This window comes from Felis catus, chromosome D3 (assembly GCF_018350175.1).
Source record: "Felis catus isolate Fca126 chromosome D3, F.catus_Fca126_mat1.0, whole genome shotgun sequence".
Lineage (NCBI taxonomy): Eukaryota > Metazoa > Chordata > Mammalia > Carnivora > Felidae > Felis > Felis catus.
In genome coordinates, this window is record NC_058379.1 from 1,366,660 (window position 1) to 1,381,476 (window position 14,817).

General features: G+C 46.8%; 2 long non-coding RNA genes across 29 annotated transcripts in view; one reads left to right on the forward strand and one right to left on the reverse strand.

The window, feature by feature from the left end:
- Window positions 1-14,817, forward strand: part of LOC102901135 — a 68,354-nt gene that overhangs the window by 31,907 nt on the left and 21,630 nt on the right. For 5 of the 24 annotated variants that reach the window (XR_006588367.1, XR_006588371.1, XR_006588365.1 and 2 more), the window contains 7 exons: window positions 818-994; window positions 7,634-9,730; window positions 9,929-12,439; window positions 12,974-13,596; window positions 14,016-14,169; window positions 14,366-14,438; window positions 14,683-14,762. This is a non-coding gene — a long non-coding RNA (uncharacterized LOC102901135). Of the gene's footprint in view, window positions 1-817; window positions 995-7,633; window positions 9,731-9,928; window positions 12,440-12,973; window positions 13,597-14,015; window positions 14,170-14,284; window positions 14,439-14,564; window positions 14,763-14,817 lie in introns of all 24 variants that reach the window. The other 19 variants (XR_006588366.1, XR_006588370.1, XR_006588362.1 and 16 more) reach the window with 18 other exon arrangements.
- The window catches only part of LOC102901790, a 110,249-nt gene continuing 105,934 nt past the window's right edge, over window positions 10,503-14,817 (reverse strand). For all 5 annotated transcript variants that reach the window (XR_006588389.1, XR_006588388.1, XR_006588386.1 and 2 more), the window contains 2 exons: window positions 11,921-12,072; window positions 10,503-11,526 (listed from right to left, as the gene is read on the reverse strand). This is a non-coding gene — a long non-coding RNA (uncharacterized LOC102901790). The remainder of the gene's footprint in view (window positions 11,527-11,920; window positions 12,073-14,817) is intronic.

Here is a 14,817-nt window from a genome sequence, read left to right on the forward strand (position 1 = left end):
TATGTCAGAGCTTTGCTGAGTCATTCAGAAGCTGCTAAAAAATGCGATTTGCTTAGAGTTTACTAAACATTCAGCAGAATGTTAAATTCTTGTATTTTAAGTTTATTTCTTTTTGAGAGAGTGCAAGTGCGGGAAGGGGCAGAGAGAGAGGGAGAGAGAGAGAATCTGAAGCTGGCTCCAGGCTCTGAAATGTCAGTGCAGAGCCCGACTCTGAGCTCGAACTCACAAACCATGAAATCATGACATGAGCCGAAGTCGGATGCTTAACCGAGTCACCCAGGTGTCCCCAGAACATGAAAATCTTATATTTTGCGTGAAAATTTAATGTTAATAAAAAAAAAGTTTGCTAGAGGGCCGCCTGGGTGGCTCAGTTGGTTAAGCATCCGACTTTGGCTCAGGTCATGATCTCACAGTTCGTGAGTCTGAGCCCCGCGTTGGGCTCTATGCTGAGCTGACAGAGTGGGGCCTCCTTGAGATCCTCTGTCTCCCTCTCTCACTGTTCCTTCCTGTTCGCTCGCTCTCTCGCGCTCTCTCAAAAATAAGCAAACATGTAAAAAAAAAAAAAAAGTTGCTAGGATTGTTAAAACTAAGAATATTTCCTAACCCAGTGAACCCAGTGAAATTAATTCAGGTAATTCAGTAGGAATCATGGAAATCAAACCAGACCTATTTCTGCTTAAGGACAACCCACTTAAAGACTTTGGGTTTTTATTCCCTTAATTTCTCTTTGAGTGCAACCATAAATCCATTTTATTCCATTTTTAATGAATATTAATTTCTTAAAGGAAATACACAGATGTTCTGATTTTCCCCCCAGGTTTGCCATATAATTGGCAGAACGTCATGTGAGTTCAAGGTGTACAAGGTGATTATTTGGAGCAAGCATACACTGCAGAACGATGACACTTGGGATAGTGAACACCGTCATCATGTCCCATGATCACTGGCGGCTTTTCTTACCACTCAGGGCTTCCCCTCCGCAGCCTTCAAGCAGGTAGCGCAGTACCGTACCCTGTGCCAACTGTGCCATACGGTAGATCCCCGGGACTTCTTCACCTCAGAACTGGAAGTTCGTGCCCTTGGACCCATGTCTCTTGTTCTCCCAGGCTCCCAGCCACCACCGTTCTACCCTCTGTTTCTGGGTTTGGCTTTTTCAGATTCCACATAAGAGAGATCGTGCAGTGTTTGTTTTTCTGTGTGTGATTTATTTCACTGAGCATATGTTATCTCAAATGGCAGGATTTCTTCCTTTCTCGTGGCTGAATAACATTTGTATGTGTGCGCACATGCGCGTGTGTATCACGACTTCCTTGTCCCTTCTTCTGTGGACGGACGTTTGTGTCGTTCCCGTGTCCTACCTAGTGTGAGTAATGACGAACATGGAGATCCTAATTTCATTTCCATTAACTACATACCCAGAAGACTGCTGGATCGTGTGCTATTTCCATTTTTAACTTTCTGGGGAACCTCCGTACTGTTTTCCACAGTGGCCACACCAGTTCGCATTCCCACGGACAGTGCACGAGGGTTCCTCCTCCTCCACATCCTCGCCAACACTTCTTTCCTGTCTTTTGGCCGACAGCCATTCTAACAGGTGTGAGGCGGTATCTCATTGTGGTTTCCGTGTGCATTTTCTTAATTAGCAAAGTGAAGCCTCTTTTCACCTGTGGACAAGTTGGCCATTTGTATGTCTTCTTTGGAATAACATCTATTCAGGTCCTCTGACCATTTAAAAAGCGAATTGTTTGGTTTTTGGGGATTTTTTTTTTTTTTTTTTTGCTAGGGAGTTGCATGAGTTAACAAGATAGATGGTTTGCACATGTTCTCCTATTTTGTAGTTGCCTTTCCATTTCGTTGTGTCTTCTTACTGTGCAGAAGTTTTTAGTTTGGTGTAGTCCTCTATGCATGGGTTAATTTCTGGGCTTTCGATTCTCTTCTACTGGTGTCTGTTTTGAGGCTAGTATAGTACCATTTTGATTACTACTATTTTAATATAGCTTCAGATCAGGAAGTATGCCTCCAGCTTTCTTTTTCATTACTGCTTTAGCTATCCAGGGTCTTTTGTGGTTCCATACAAATTTTAGGATTGTTTTTTTCCTGTTTCTGTGAACAACGCCATTGGAGTTCTGATAGGAACCGCACTGAGTCTGTAGATGGCTTTGGGTAGTATGGAGATTTTAAACATTAATTCTTACCCATGAGCATGGGATGTCTTTCCACTTGTGTCTTCAGTTTCTTTCATCAAGGTCTTATACTTTTTAGTATACAGATTTTTCACTTGTTTGGTTAGATTTATTCCCAAATATTTTATTGGTTTTGGTGCTATTGTGAGTGGATTCCCCCTCCACCCCCGCCAAAGTTTCCTTTTTTTGCATATAGAAAAAGCAACTGCTGGGGCGCCTGGGGGGCGCAGTCGCTTGAGCGTCCGACTTCGGCCAGGTCACGATCTCGCGGTCCGTGAGTTCGAGCCCCGCGTCGGGCTCTGGGCTGATGGCTCAGAGCCTGGAGCCTGTTTCCGATTCTGTGTCTCCCTCTCTCTCTGCCCCTCGCCCGTTCATGCTCTGTCTCTCTCTGTCCCCCAAAAAATAAATAAACGATGAAAAAAAAAAAAGCAACTGATTCTTGTGTGTTGATTTTGTATCCTGCAATGTAACAGAATTACTGCTTAGTTGTGACAGTTTCTCAGTGAAGTCTTTAGGATTTTTTCTATAGAAGGTCATATCATCTGCAAATAAAAATAATTCAGTGTTTCCTTTCTGACTTGGAGGTCTTTTGTGTCTTTGTCTTGTCTGACTGCTCTGGCTGGGGCTTCCAGTGCTGTGTTGAACAGGAGTGGTGTGAGTGGACATTCTTGTCCTCCTCTGAGCATAGAGGAAAAGTCCTCAACCCTTCACAGTTAACTGTGGGCTTGTCACGTATGGCCTTTGTTGGGTTCATATACGTTCCTTTTAGACCTAATTTGCTGAGAGTTTTTGTCATAAAAGGATATTGTGTTCTTTTCAAAACTTTTTCTGAATCTAGTGAAATGGTGTGATTGATCTGTCCTTCTATTAACATGGTGTGTCATGTTTTTGTGTGTGGGATCTTCCTTGCCTCCCATGGATAAATCCCACTTGATCATGGTGTACCACCATTTTAATGTAATGTGGAATTCAGTTGGAGAATATTTGGTCGAGAATCTTTGCATTTATATTCATCATGGATATTGGCCAGCAGATTTCTGGTGGCGTCTTAGCTGGGTCTGGGATCAGGGGAACGCTGGCCTCATAAAAAGAACTGGAGTGTTCCCTCCTCTTCAGGTTTTTGGAAGAGTTTGAGAAGTACTGCCATTAATTCTTTTTTAAATGATTGGTAGAATTAACTAGTTGGCCATCTGGTCCTGGACTTTTATTTGTTGGGATGCTTTTGACTACTGACCGTATCTTCTCACTCATTATTGGTTTGTTCACATTTTCTGTTTCTTCTGGGTTATCCGGTTTGTTGGTTGTATAATTGTTCATATTAGCTTGTTATGATTCTTTGTATTTTTTTTAAGTTTCTTTATTTTTGAGGGAGGGAGGGAGGGAGGGAGGGAGAGAGAGAGAGAGAGAGAGAGAGAGAGAGAGAAGAGGAGCAGAGCAGAGAGGGAGACACAGAATCCGAAGCAGGCTCTAGGCTCTGACCTGTCAGCACAGAGCCCGGCGCGGGGCTTGAACTCATGAACTGTGATATCAGCACTTCAGCCAGAGTTGGATACCCAACCAATGGAGTTACCCAGGCGCCCCCGATCCTTTGTATTTCTGTGCTGGGGGTTGTCATATCTCTTATTTCTGATTTTGAGTATTTTCTTCCTGAGTCTAGATCAAGTTTTGTCAACTTTATCTTTTCAAAACACCAGCTCTTAGTTTCATTGATCTGTTTTATTTTTTCTGATACCTATTTATCTCCACTCCAGTCTTCTGCTATTTCCTTCCTTATGATAGACTTGGCCTAGCTTTTTCTTCTTTGCCTCATTCCTTCAGGTATAATTAGGCTAGTCATTTGACATCTATTTTTTACATATTTTTTAATGTTTTATTTTTGAGAGAGAGCACGAGTCAGGGAGAGGCAGACAGAGAGGGAGACGCAGAACCTGAAGCAGGCTCCAGGCTCTGCGCTCTCAGCACAGAGCCCAACACAGGGCTCAAAGATCATGACCTGAGCCCAAGTTGGATGCTTAACTGGTTGAGCCACCCAGACCCCCCAAGATCAATTTTTTTTAATACATGCATTTATCATTAAAACTTCCCTGCAGGACTGCTTTTGCAGCTTCCCAAAGGTTTTAGTGTATTATGATCCATTTCCAGTTGTTTCAAGATTTTAAAAATTTTTTGGTTTCTTTTTTTTTTTTTTTTTTTTTTTTTTTTTAATGTTTATTTGAGAGAGAAAAAGCATGAGCGGGGAAGGGGCAGAGAGAGAGAGGATATCCCAGTCAGGCTCCATGCTATCAGCGCAGAGCCCAAAAGCGGGGCTCAAAGTAACAAACCATGAGATCATGACCTGAGCCGAAATCAAGAGTCAGACACTTAACCATTGGAGCCACCCAGGCACCCCTTTTGTTTAGATTTCTTACTTGACCCATTGGTTGTTCGGGAATGTTTTGTTTGGTCTCCACATGTTTATAAATATTCCACCTTCCCTCCTGTTACTGATTTCTAGTTTTGTAACACTGTGGTTGGAAATTAGAGTTGGTGTGATTTCAGTCTTCTTAAATTTGCTAAGACTTGTTTTGCAGCCTGTCATATGACCTGCCCTGGAGAATGTTCTGTGTGTATTTGAGAAAAATGTGCATTCTGCTGCTGTAGCTAGAATGTTCTATAAATGTCTATTAGGTCCATTTGGTCTAATGTATGGTTCAAGTCCAATGTCTCCTTGTTGATTTTCTGTCTGGATGATCTATATCCATGGCCGAAAGTGGGCTATTAGAGTCTATTACTATTGTGTTGTCTTTTTTCCCCTTTCAGATCTGTTAGCATTTGTTTAATACATGTAGGTGCTCCAGTAATAAGTGCATATATATAATTGTTACATCCTCTTGATGGGTTGATCCCCTTATCCTTATATAATGAGTTTTGTTGTGTTTTACTGTTGGGGGCTTAAAGTTTATTTCATCTGACGTGAGTAGAGCTGCCCTCTCGTCTTGTGGCTTCCACTTCATGGAAGAGCCTTCTCTTTCCTTCACTTCGAGCCTCTGTGTGTCCTGAAGGCAGGAGCGAGTCTCTTGTGGGTAGCATGTAGTTGGGTCTTGTTTGTTTTTAATTCAGCCACCCTGTGCCAATTCGTTGAAGAATTCAACCCATTTACATTTTGAATAACCTTTGACAGGTAAGGATTTTCCATCTTATTGTTTTCCAGCTCTTTGTGGTTCCATAGTTCCTTTTCTTCCTGTCTTCTTCCCCACCTTTGTGGATTGGGGATACTCCTTGGTGGGGTTCCCTTGTCTTTATCTTTGTGAAGCTCCACTAGGTTTTTGCTTTATGATTACACGAGGCTTACATAAAACACCTAGTAGATAAACTGGTAACTTACACCGGTAGGGACACCTCTGTCCTTTTGCTCCCTCTTTTTATATTACTGTCACACTTTTTTACATTAATGTCATGGTTTACCTCTTTTTGTTTTAGAGATAGCATGTGAGCAGGGGGAGGGGCAGAGGGGGAGAGAGAGAATCCTAAGCAGGCTCGCGCAGGGCTCAGTCCCACAACCCTGGCATCATGACCTGAGCTGAAACCAGGAATCGGATGCTCAACTGAGTCACCCAGATGCCCCGTTTACTTCTTTGTGTATTGTGTATTAATTAACAAATTACAGTAGGTGTAATTATTTCTGATACTTTCGTCCTTTGGCCTTTATTAACACACTATCCAATTACAGAATTAGAGTTTTCTTCATCCGACTGTATATTTACCATTTCCAGTGTGTTCCATATGTTTGTATGTTTTTGTGTCACTGATGAGCATCCCTTCACCTCGGCTGGAAGAATTCCTTTCAGCATTTCTCGTAAGGAGGGTCCAGTGTGATGAACTCTTCCAGCTTTTGTTTATCTGGGAACTTTTTATTTTATTTTATTTTTTTGCCTTCATTTCTGAAGGACAGCTTCACTGGATAGTGTATTCTTGGCTGGCCTTTTTTTTTTTCTTTTAGCACTGTGAATGTGTCATCCACCCTCTCCTGGTCAGTAAGGTTTCTGCTGAGAAATCCACGGATCTCCAGTGTGGGTTCCTTTGTAGATTACTCTTTTTTCCTCTTGTGCTTTCGGGATTCTACCTTCGATTTCTGACAGCTTCATTATAATGTGTTTTGGGAGAGATTGCGTTGGCTTGAAATAATGGGGTGATCTGTTAACTTCATGAACTTGAATGCCCAAGTCTCTTTGCAGGTCTGGGAAGTTCTCGGGCATGAGATCTCCAAATAGACCTCCATCTCCCTTCTTCCTCTCTTGTCCTTCTGGAACCCCAGCGATACCGGTGGCTCTTTTGATGGTGTTCCACAGATGACATATGCTCTTAGCTTCTTTTCTTTGTTCTCTGGGCTGTTTCAAAGCTCCTGTCCTATATTCACTGATGGCTTTCTTCTTTCTGGTCTGTTCTGGTGATAATACCCTCTCTTTCACCCCTCATTTCATTCATTGACTTCTTCAGTTCCAGAATTTGTTTAGTTCTTTCTCATGATTCTGTTAAATTTCTCTTTCTGTGTATGTGTGCTTTTCCTGATTTCATTGAATTTCTTTGTGTTTACTTGTAGCTCATTAGCTTCCTCAAAAGAGCTATGTTGAATTCTTTGTCATGTAAGTCACAGATGTCCTCCCTGTCTTTGGGATCAGTTACTGGAAGATAAATGAGGGATCTTTTGGTGATGTCATGTTTCCTTGGTTCTTTATGTTGAGTTTTGTGTTGCTGCTTTCACATTGATGTAGCAGTCACCCCTCTGATCTTTACCAGCTGCCTTCAGTTGGGGGGCACTTTTTGATGGCCCTGCTATACAGATTCTGTGGCTTTCTCCAACCTCCCATGGATACACCCTCTCCATGCTTCCTGATCCCTCCTGTGGCAGAATTCCTAAGCTTGTAGGTCTTCCCCTGATCTTACAACACACCAGACCAACTGTTAGAAACCTCTCTTTTGCTTTATTGAAGGTGGTGTTACAGCTCAGGACTGCACTTTCCCCCACGCGCTGGCCTGTTTTCCGTGGGTGCTCCCCGTCCACCCGAGCTTGTCTCCTGCTGCCCCGGGAGTGCACACAGGGTGGGGTGGGCGGTGTGAGTTTTGACACTCAGGTGTTGAGGGTGCCCACAGTTCAGTGGAGGGCTCCAAAGATGAGGTTTTCCCAGGGGCTGTGACAGGCTCCGTGTTGGAGTCCAGAATGCAGTCAACAGAAACGGCATCCCTTTAAGGCTCTCTGATACTATCCCTGATCTCCTTCCCCCAATCACGAAGCCCCTTTAACACCCTGGGCATTGCAAGAGAAAAATGCGTTTCTTTAGCAGCCTCCTGCACAGCGGGGGGAAGCGAGGCCGTCACCACTGGCCCTTTCCCCTGCAGGAGAGATGCTGCCGAGTCTCTGAGCTCTGCCGCCTTGGGGGAGGGGTGCTGCTGTAACGTTTTCTTTCCAACAGAATGCTGGAACTTCTCTAGAAACCTGGGTTGCTACAAAGGCTATCTCGCCTTTGGTCTGAGATGGGTGGTCTGCCCATGTCAGCATTATCCAGCCGCCCCCAGACTGCAGCCGAGAGGGACCAGAGCCGGCTCACAGGGTCCCGCCAGTGACAAAGCCTGTACCGTGGTCTGCCTGCCCATCGCCCAAAGCATGGTGGTGAGACTCTCCCAGGCAACCTGCGTCAGGTGCTGGATCACACGGCTCCCACGGACGCACGTAAGTTTGGAGATGGAAGCTGAATTTTAGTTGTTAAAGGAAATACCTTTTTTTATGTGTATTTATTTTTTAGAGACCTGGAGTGCAAGTGGGGGAGGGTCAGAGAGAGGGAGACACAGAACCCGAAGCAGCTCCAGGCTCCGAGCTGTCAGCACAGAGCCCGATGCGGGGCTCGAGCTCACAAACCGTGAGATCATGACCTTACTCGAAGTCGGACGCTTAACCGACCGAGCCATCTAGGCGCCCCAGTTGTTAAAGGAGCTTATCGACAGCTGCCGCGATGCTGTCGTCACTCTGATGGACGCTAATTAAGCTCGCGCTAATCATCCCGCAATATATATGGGCTTCACATCGTCACTGTACGCCTTAAACTTAGATGTAATGTGTCAGTTACGTCTCAAAGTTGGAAAAAGCAATTTGAACCGGGCTCTTTAATTCCCAGGTACGTATATCTGAGCCGGGAGTCTCCCTTATGCCCCAAGCGTGTCCATACTAATCTGCGGGCTCCGACTCCCCAGGTGTGTCCGCCCTCGCATGGCAGGCAGCCTCCCTAACTCAGTGCCTCTTCTGGGAAGTGGACCGCTCTCCCCAGGTGTGTCTCCGACCGGGAATATTTCCCCAGCACTCGAGGTGCTCTTGCCCCGAACAGCAGTGTCTAATTCTCCAAATGTGTCTCCTTGGACACACAGAGTCTTGCTAAGTGTACAGGTAGGTCTCCGTGAACCTAGGGCGTCCCCTCTGAGTCGAAGTGATTCGTTGTCCTCCGGGCGTATCTACAGCGACCTGAGGTCCACACACTGACACGGCACGTTTCCCTAATTTCCCAGGTGTGTCTCCTCTGCCCTGGATACTTCTCTCTTTGAGCTTATTTACCCCAAGGGGAAACCGCCTAGCTCCCTGGGTTTATCTACTCTGTGACGTGATAATGCAGACGTGCCTATCCTTACCTAAGATGTCTCCCTAATACCCCAAGTAGGTCTACACACCGTTAGGATGTCTCCTTAAATCCCAGTGTGTTTTCTCTGGCAACCCTGGATGTCTCTGTAATTGTCCAGGTGCATCTCCATTGAACTGGGATGTCTCCCTTCTAGCCAGGTGCCTGCTCTACCTGGGACACCCTAACTCCCCAGGCATGTATTGAGGGACCCGGGGGGCCGCCCTACTTCCCCAGGTATGTGCCACAGCCTGATTCCAATTTCCCAGGTACGTGTCCCCTGACCCGGGACATCTCTTTACTTCCGTCGATCTGTCCACCCAGACGTGGGATGTGTGCCTGACTCAAGTGTGTCTGCTCTGAACTGGGATGTCTCCCTATTTCCATAGCTGAGTCTGTTTTGATCTTGATGTTTCCTTAATTCTGCATTATGTGTCTAACTTGACCTGGATGTCTGCCCAATTCCCCTTTTGTGTCTTCACCGAACTAGATTTCTAATGCCCTAGGTTTATCTACCCAGACATGAAATGCTGCCACCGATTCCCAGGTGTTTTTCCTCTGACCTAGGATATGTTCCTTATTCTCCAGGGTGGCTTTCCCTTACCGGGATGTCTCCCTAGTCCCCATGTGTACGTGCTCACACCTGGGCTCTCTCTTACTTCCCGAGTGCACACACTGATCTGTCTGCCGAATTCCATAGGTGTTGACCCTGACCTGAGACGTTTCTCTTATTCCATGGATGTGTTTTCTGTCTTGGGATTTCTTACTAATTCCCCCATGTGTTTACCATGACTTAGGATGTTTCTCTACCCAGATGCTTCTACTCTGACCTGAGTGTCTGACTTCCGATGTCTCAAAGTAACCCAGAGTTCTACCCTGACCTGGGATGTCCTGCAAGCTCCCCAGGTGAGTCTACCTGACAGACGTTACCCAGTTCCCTGGGTATAGACACCCTGACATCACTGGTGTCCCTAATAATCCAGGTGTGTCTCCCTAATTCTCAAGGTGCGTGGACACCGAAAAGGGATGTCACTCTAATTCCCCAGTTGTATCTACAGTGACGTAGTCTGTGCATTCTTCAGCTACATCTGCCTTTATCTTCAGAGTCAGAAGATAATTCTCCAAATGTGCCAACGGTCAAGTGGAATGCTTCTTATTCCCCATGGGAATGGGCTGCACTGACATGGGATGTCTCATTAGAACCCCAAGGAACTCAGACTATGAGATCGTGACCTGAGCCGAATTCGGACACCGAACCAGCTGACCCACTCAGGCGCCCTGGTTGTTAAAGGAGGTACCTTATGCTGCCATGATGCCGGTGTCACTCTGGACACTGATTTTGTATCTTGTACCCTTACTGGATTCACTTATCAGTTCTAAGTTTTCCTGTGGAGTCTGTAGTGTTTTCTCTATATAGTATCGTGTCGTCTGCGTAGTGAAAGTTCCACTTCTTCCTTGCCTTTTATTCCTTTGTCTTGTCTGATTGCTGTGTCCTCCTTCATTGGGATTTTAATATCAGCTTCCAATTTGGCCAACTTCTGATCTTGGAGCTCATTATAAAAATCCTTCCAAATATCTTATTTGTAGGTTTTAGCGGAGATAAACAGTAAATATTCCTGGCAATAGTACACTTTTTTTTTTTTTTGGCTTCTTTTAAACTAAAGGTAGATCAAGTTGCTCAAGCAAAACTAATAAGCCTTTTATGACATATCCACGGACTCGAGATGTATGTCCTAGGAGGGTGCAAAAGATTTAGTCTTCCCAAGATCCAGAACTACTCCCAAAGATAGGCAAGATCGAGAAAGTTCCCCTGAGAGCTGGCAACAGTCAGTAGGATGGCAGCCACAAAGGGGGTGCAACCCGTATCTCAGGCCAGCCATATTCTCGGGGCCCCTGACCTTCACTTACAAGAATGCACAGCCTGCAAGCCCCAGGCAGGCAGCCAAGCCAGAGGCCCGGGACACACAGCAAGACAAATAGGAAAGCAGGAACTGTCCCTGGGAGGGAGAGGGTCAGTGACCAGAGGGGATCCCCAAACCAAATTCACAACAGTCTGGATTTGAAAGGGAAGAGACAACATGAAACTTGACCCCACTCTCTTTGCCGGCCTCTCCGCTTCCTCAGGGTCCTGCGTGTAGGCTCCGGAGTGGGTGCGGTGTCCCAGTGGGTCTCGTCTGGGTCACCAGAGACTGTAGATGAGGAAAAATTAATTTTCCCTCTGCCCTTTCTAGTGCGTTCTTGGCTGAGAACTTGTAACTGGACAAGCTGGTCTAGGTCACAGGTTTCCGACCATGGCCGCTGTGATTCAGAGCTGCCCTCAGATGCTGCCATTTCTGCCACTGTGTATGCGCTCCGGAACCCCACTTCCCATATAAAGAGCTGGGGCACAAGAATATGGAGCTCTCAGCTCTCTAGAACTTTAGGTCTCATGTCTCCTCGGTGTCTGTCTGGCAGATCTGTCGCTCTTACCTTAGGGTCACACCAAGACCGCCAGTAGTTCCCCAAGTGGAATGGTGGGCCCACCAGCAGAACCCAACACGTCAAGACTGTGGATAACGCAGGGCTTAGGGGCTTCGGGTCCATGTAGAACCACCTGCCAGCTCCAGCTGGCCCACTAAATCCTGGCCAGGAAAAGCCCATCAGACCCGGGAGCTCAAACGCAAACAGAGTAGAACTCAGATCCAAGAGGAACTTCCCCGCGGCTGTGGAAACATGAGAAAGACCAAGAACTCAAAAGGGCTCAGCAGGCACCCATGCCCACGTTTCTTGTCATCCCCAAAGCCATTAGCAGTCTTTGAATCCCATCCTTGTCATCAACACTATTAAAATTTTGGGGGCGCCTGGGTGGCTCAGTTAAGCATCTGACTTCAGGTCATGATCTCCCTGTTCGTGGGTTCAAGCCCCGCATCGGGCTCTGTGCTGACAGCTCAGAGCCTGGAGCCTGCTTCGGAGTCTGTGCCTCTCTCTCAGAGAAAACATTTTCTAGTCAACTTACGGATCTAGCTGGCTTCTATTTAGTAATTCATGAGTCGGGCAGCATGCAACCTAGCGATAGAAAGGAGCACCAAAGAGCTGCACGACGCACGAGATTCTTACCACGTGAGCAGGAACGGGCAGATTCGCTGGGCATCTGCTGATGGGTAAGCATGGTTACTCTTGTTATCTGGGCCCCAGGGAAGTCTCGGAGCAGGTCGGGTACCTTGTGCGGAGCAGGTGAGAGCTGACTGGCTGACCTAGGCCTTCCTCTTCTGGGAGAGCAGAGCATAGAAACGTAAGTTTTGGTTTGCTGACATGGGGCTTAACGTTAGTGACTCTGTTTTGGACGTAATCTGGTTACTTTAACGACGTTGACGTGAACTACATCCATAGTAGTTCCCTAAGCGTGGTGGCCCTGATCTGGATTGTATCTCAAGTTCCTCTGGGAAGTATACCTGAGCTGGGATGTCTCCTGACATCCAGGTCTAACCTGATCTAGTGTATGTCCCTAGTCACTGAGGGCGTGTATACTGACAGTGGGTGTCTCCCAGTTCTCCAGGTTGGACTGCCCCGACGTTGGAAGTCTGCCAATTTTCCCGTGGGTCTACACTGATCAAGGATATTCCCCTAAATCTCTAGGTATGTCTACTCTGACCTGGGAGGTGACCCTTATTCTGTGTGTACCCTGATCAATGAGGTCTTTGAAATACAGAGACCTGTGGGGTTTCTCTAATTCTCTGAGTGTGCCTACTCTGGTATGCACTCAGAGATGTATCCCTAATCCTGTGTGTGAACCCTGAAAGGTGGTGTCCCCCAATCACCCAGGGGTGCCCTCCCTGATTTTATCTGTCTTTAACAACCAGAAGTGTCTTCTCTGACCTGAGATATACCTTATCAATTGTGACTGACCTGGGATATGTCCCTAATTCACCACGTGTGTCTTCAGTGACATTGGATAGCCTCCTGACTCCCCAGGTGTTTCTACCCTGACCTGAAATGTTTTCTTTGTTCTCCACGTGTGTCTACCCTAAACTCGTATTATCTCTGAAAATTCCTGTATCTTCTCTGACCTGGTCCATCCCCTTAGAGCCCAGTTGTGTCCACATGGGCACGAGTGAATCTCTAATCCCAGATGTTTCTGTCGTGACCTGGTTTGTCTCGCTGACTCTTTAGGTGTTGACCTGGGATGTGTAATTCCTCCTCCGTGTGTCCACTGACTTGAGAGGTCTCGTGTTTATTGGTACCACTCTGGAAGTCCCCTCTGCTCTGTTGTATTCTGACGCAGCACGTCTGCTTACTCCCCCAAGTCCGCCTACCCTGACATTCAGGGTCTCCACGACTCCTGAGATGTGATCTCAGCTCACCTGGACCACTGACTAGTTCCCCAGATGTGTCTACAAAAAGCGGTATTTTATTGTAATATACCAGTTATGTCTACGCTGACCTGAGCGGTCTTAATTCCCCAAATGTGTCAACACTGACCTAGTATGATTCCATAGATTCCCAGCTGTGTCTGCCTCGACATTGGATGTCTCCACTTGACCTGCTGTGACTACCTAGTATCTCAGGCATGTCCACTCTGACCCGGAACATCTAACGCCTCAGGCGCGGCCACTTTGCCCTGGAGCCTCCCTGGTTCCCCAGTTGGGCCTGCCGTAATCTGAGATGTCAAACTCAGACGTGTCTACTCATACCTGGGATGTCTAATCCACAGATGTGTCCACGCTGAACAGGGATGGCTTTCTAAAACCCCAGCTGTGTCTATCCTGACCCGGGATGTGTCCCAAATTTTCAAGGTGTGTCCATACTGAGGTGTGGTGTCCCTCTGGTTTTGCAGGAGTGTCTACGCTGCCCTTTTCGTTCACATAAAACCCCAGTGGTGTATGTCTGAGCGGGGATCTCTCCCTAATTCCTCAGGCAGGCCTACCCTGCATCGGAATGTCTCACATTCCCCGTGTCCAGCTGACCTACGAGATCTCCCTGGTCTCCCAGGCATGTCTACTCTGATCTGTGGTCTCCCTAACCCCCCAAGTGTGTCTCCTCTGACCTGGGTTGTCTCCCTGCTTCGTCGTAAGTGTCCGCCTTGACACGGTGTATCTCCCCGGTTACCCTAACGTGACCGAGGTGTCTAATTCCATGGTGAATCTATGAGCTGGGACGACCCGTTTCCCCACGTATTTCTACTCTGACCAAAGAGGTCTCCTTGGCTCCACAGGAGTGTCTGCTTTGAGCTAGGATGTCTCATTCTCCAGATTCCTCTCTCTGGACCTTGAACGTCTCTGTTCTTCAGGACTGTCCAGCGTTATCCTGGGACGTATGCCTTTGTCCTTCGCCGTGTCTACTGCAAATCTGGAGGTCTCGTTCCTCAGGTGTGTTGACACAGACTTAGGCTCTCTTATTCCCAGTTGCATCTAATCTCACCTGGGAGGTCTCCCTAGTTACCAAGGTGTGTCTGTATTGTTCACGAAGGGCTGTTTCCCCCAGGTCATCCACCTTGACCAGTGAAGTCTCCCGAACTCCACAAGTGTGTTCACAGTGACCTGAGGTATCTCCCTATCTCTCCAGGTGTTCTGATCTGTGATGTCTCTAAGTCCCCAGGCGTGTCTGCATTGATTACAGTGACCCTTTAATGCACCAGGTAGGTCAGCCTGACTTGGGATCCCTCCCTAACTTAGGGAAGGGTCTTCCCTGACTTAGGATGTCACACTGCTACCCCCCACCCCCCACTGTGTCTAGCCTGATCTGGAATCTCTCTCCCATCCAGGCTCTCCCCAGGTCCCCAGATGTGTCTACCCTGATACATGATGTCCCCTGAGTTCCCCCCTCTTTCTATTTTGATGTGGAATGTCTACAGTAACCTGGAATGTCTCTCAATTCCCCAGGTATGTCTACCCTTACCGGGATATCTGTTTAATAACTCAGATGTGTCTACACAGATGGGGCATGTCTACTTTCTTACAAAGTAAGTACATCTCTTTTTCTTTTTAATTTTTTTTTCAACGTTTATTTCTGGACAG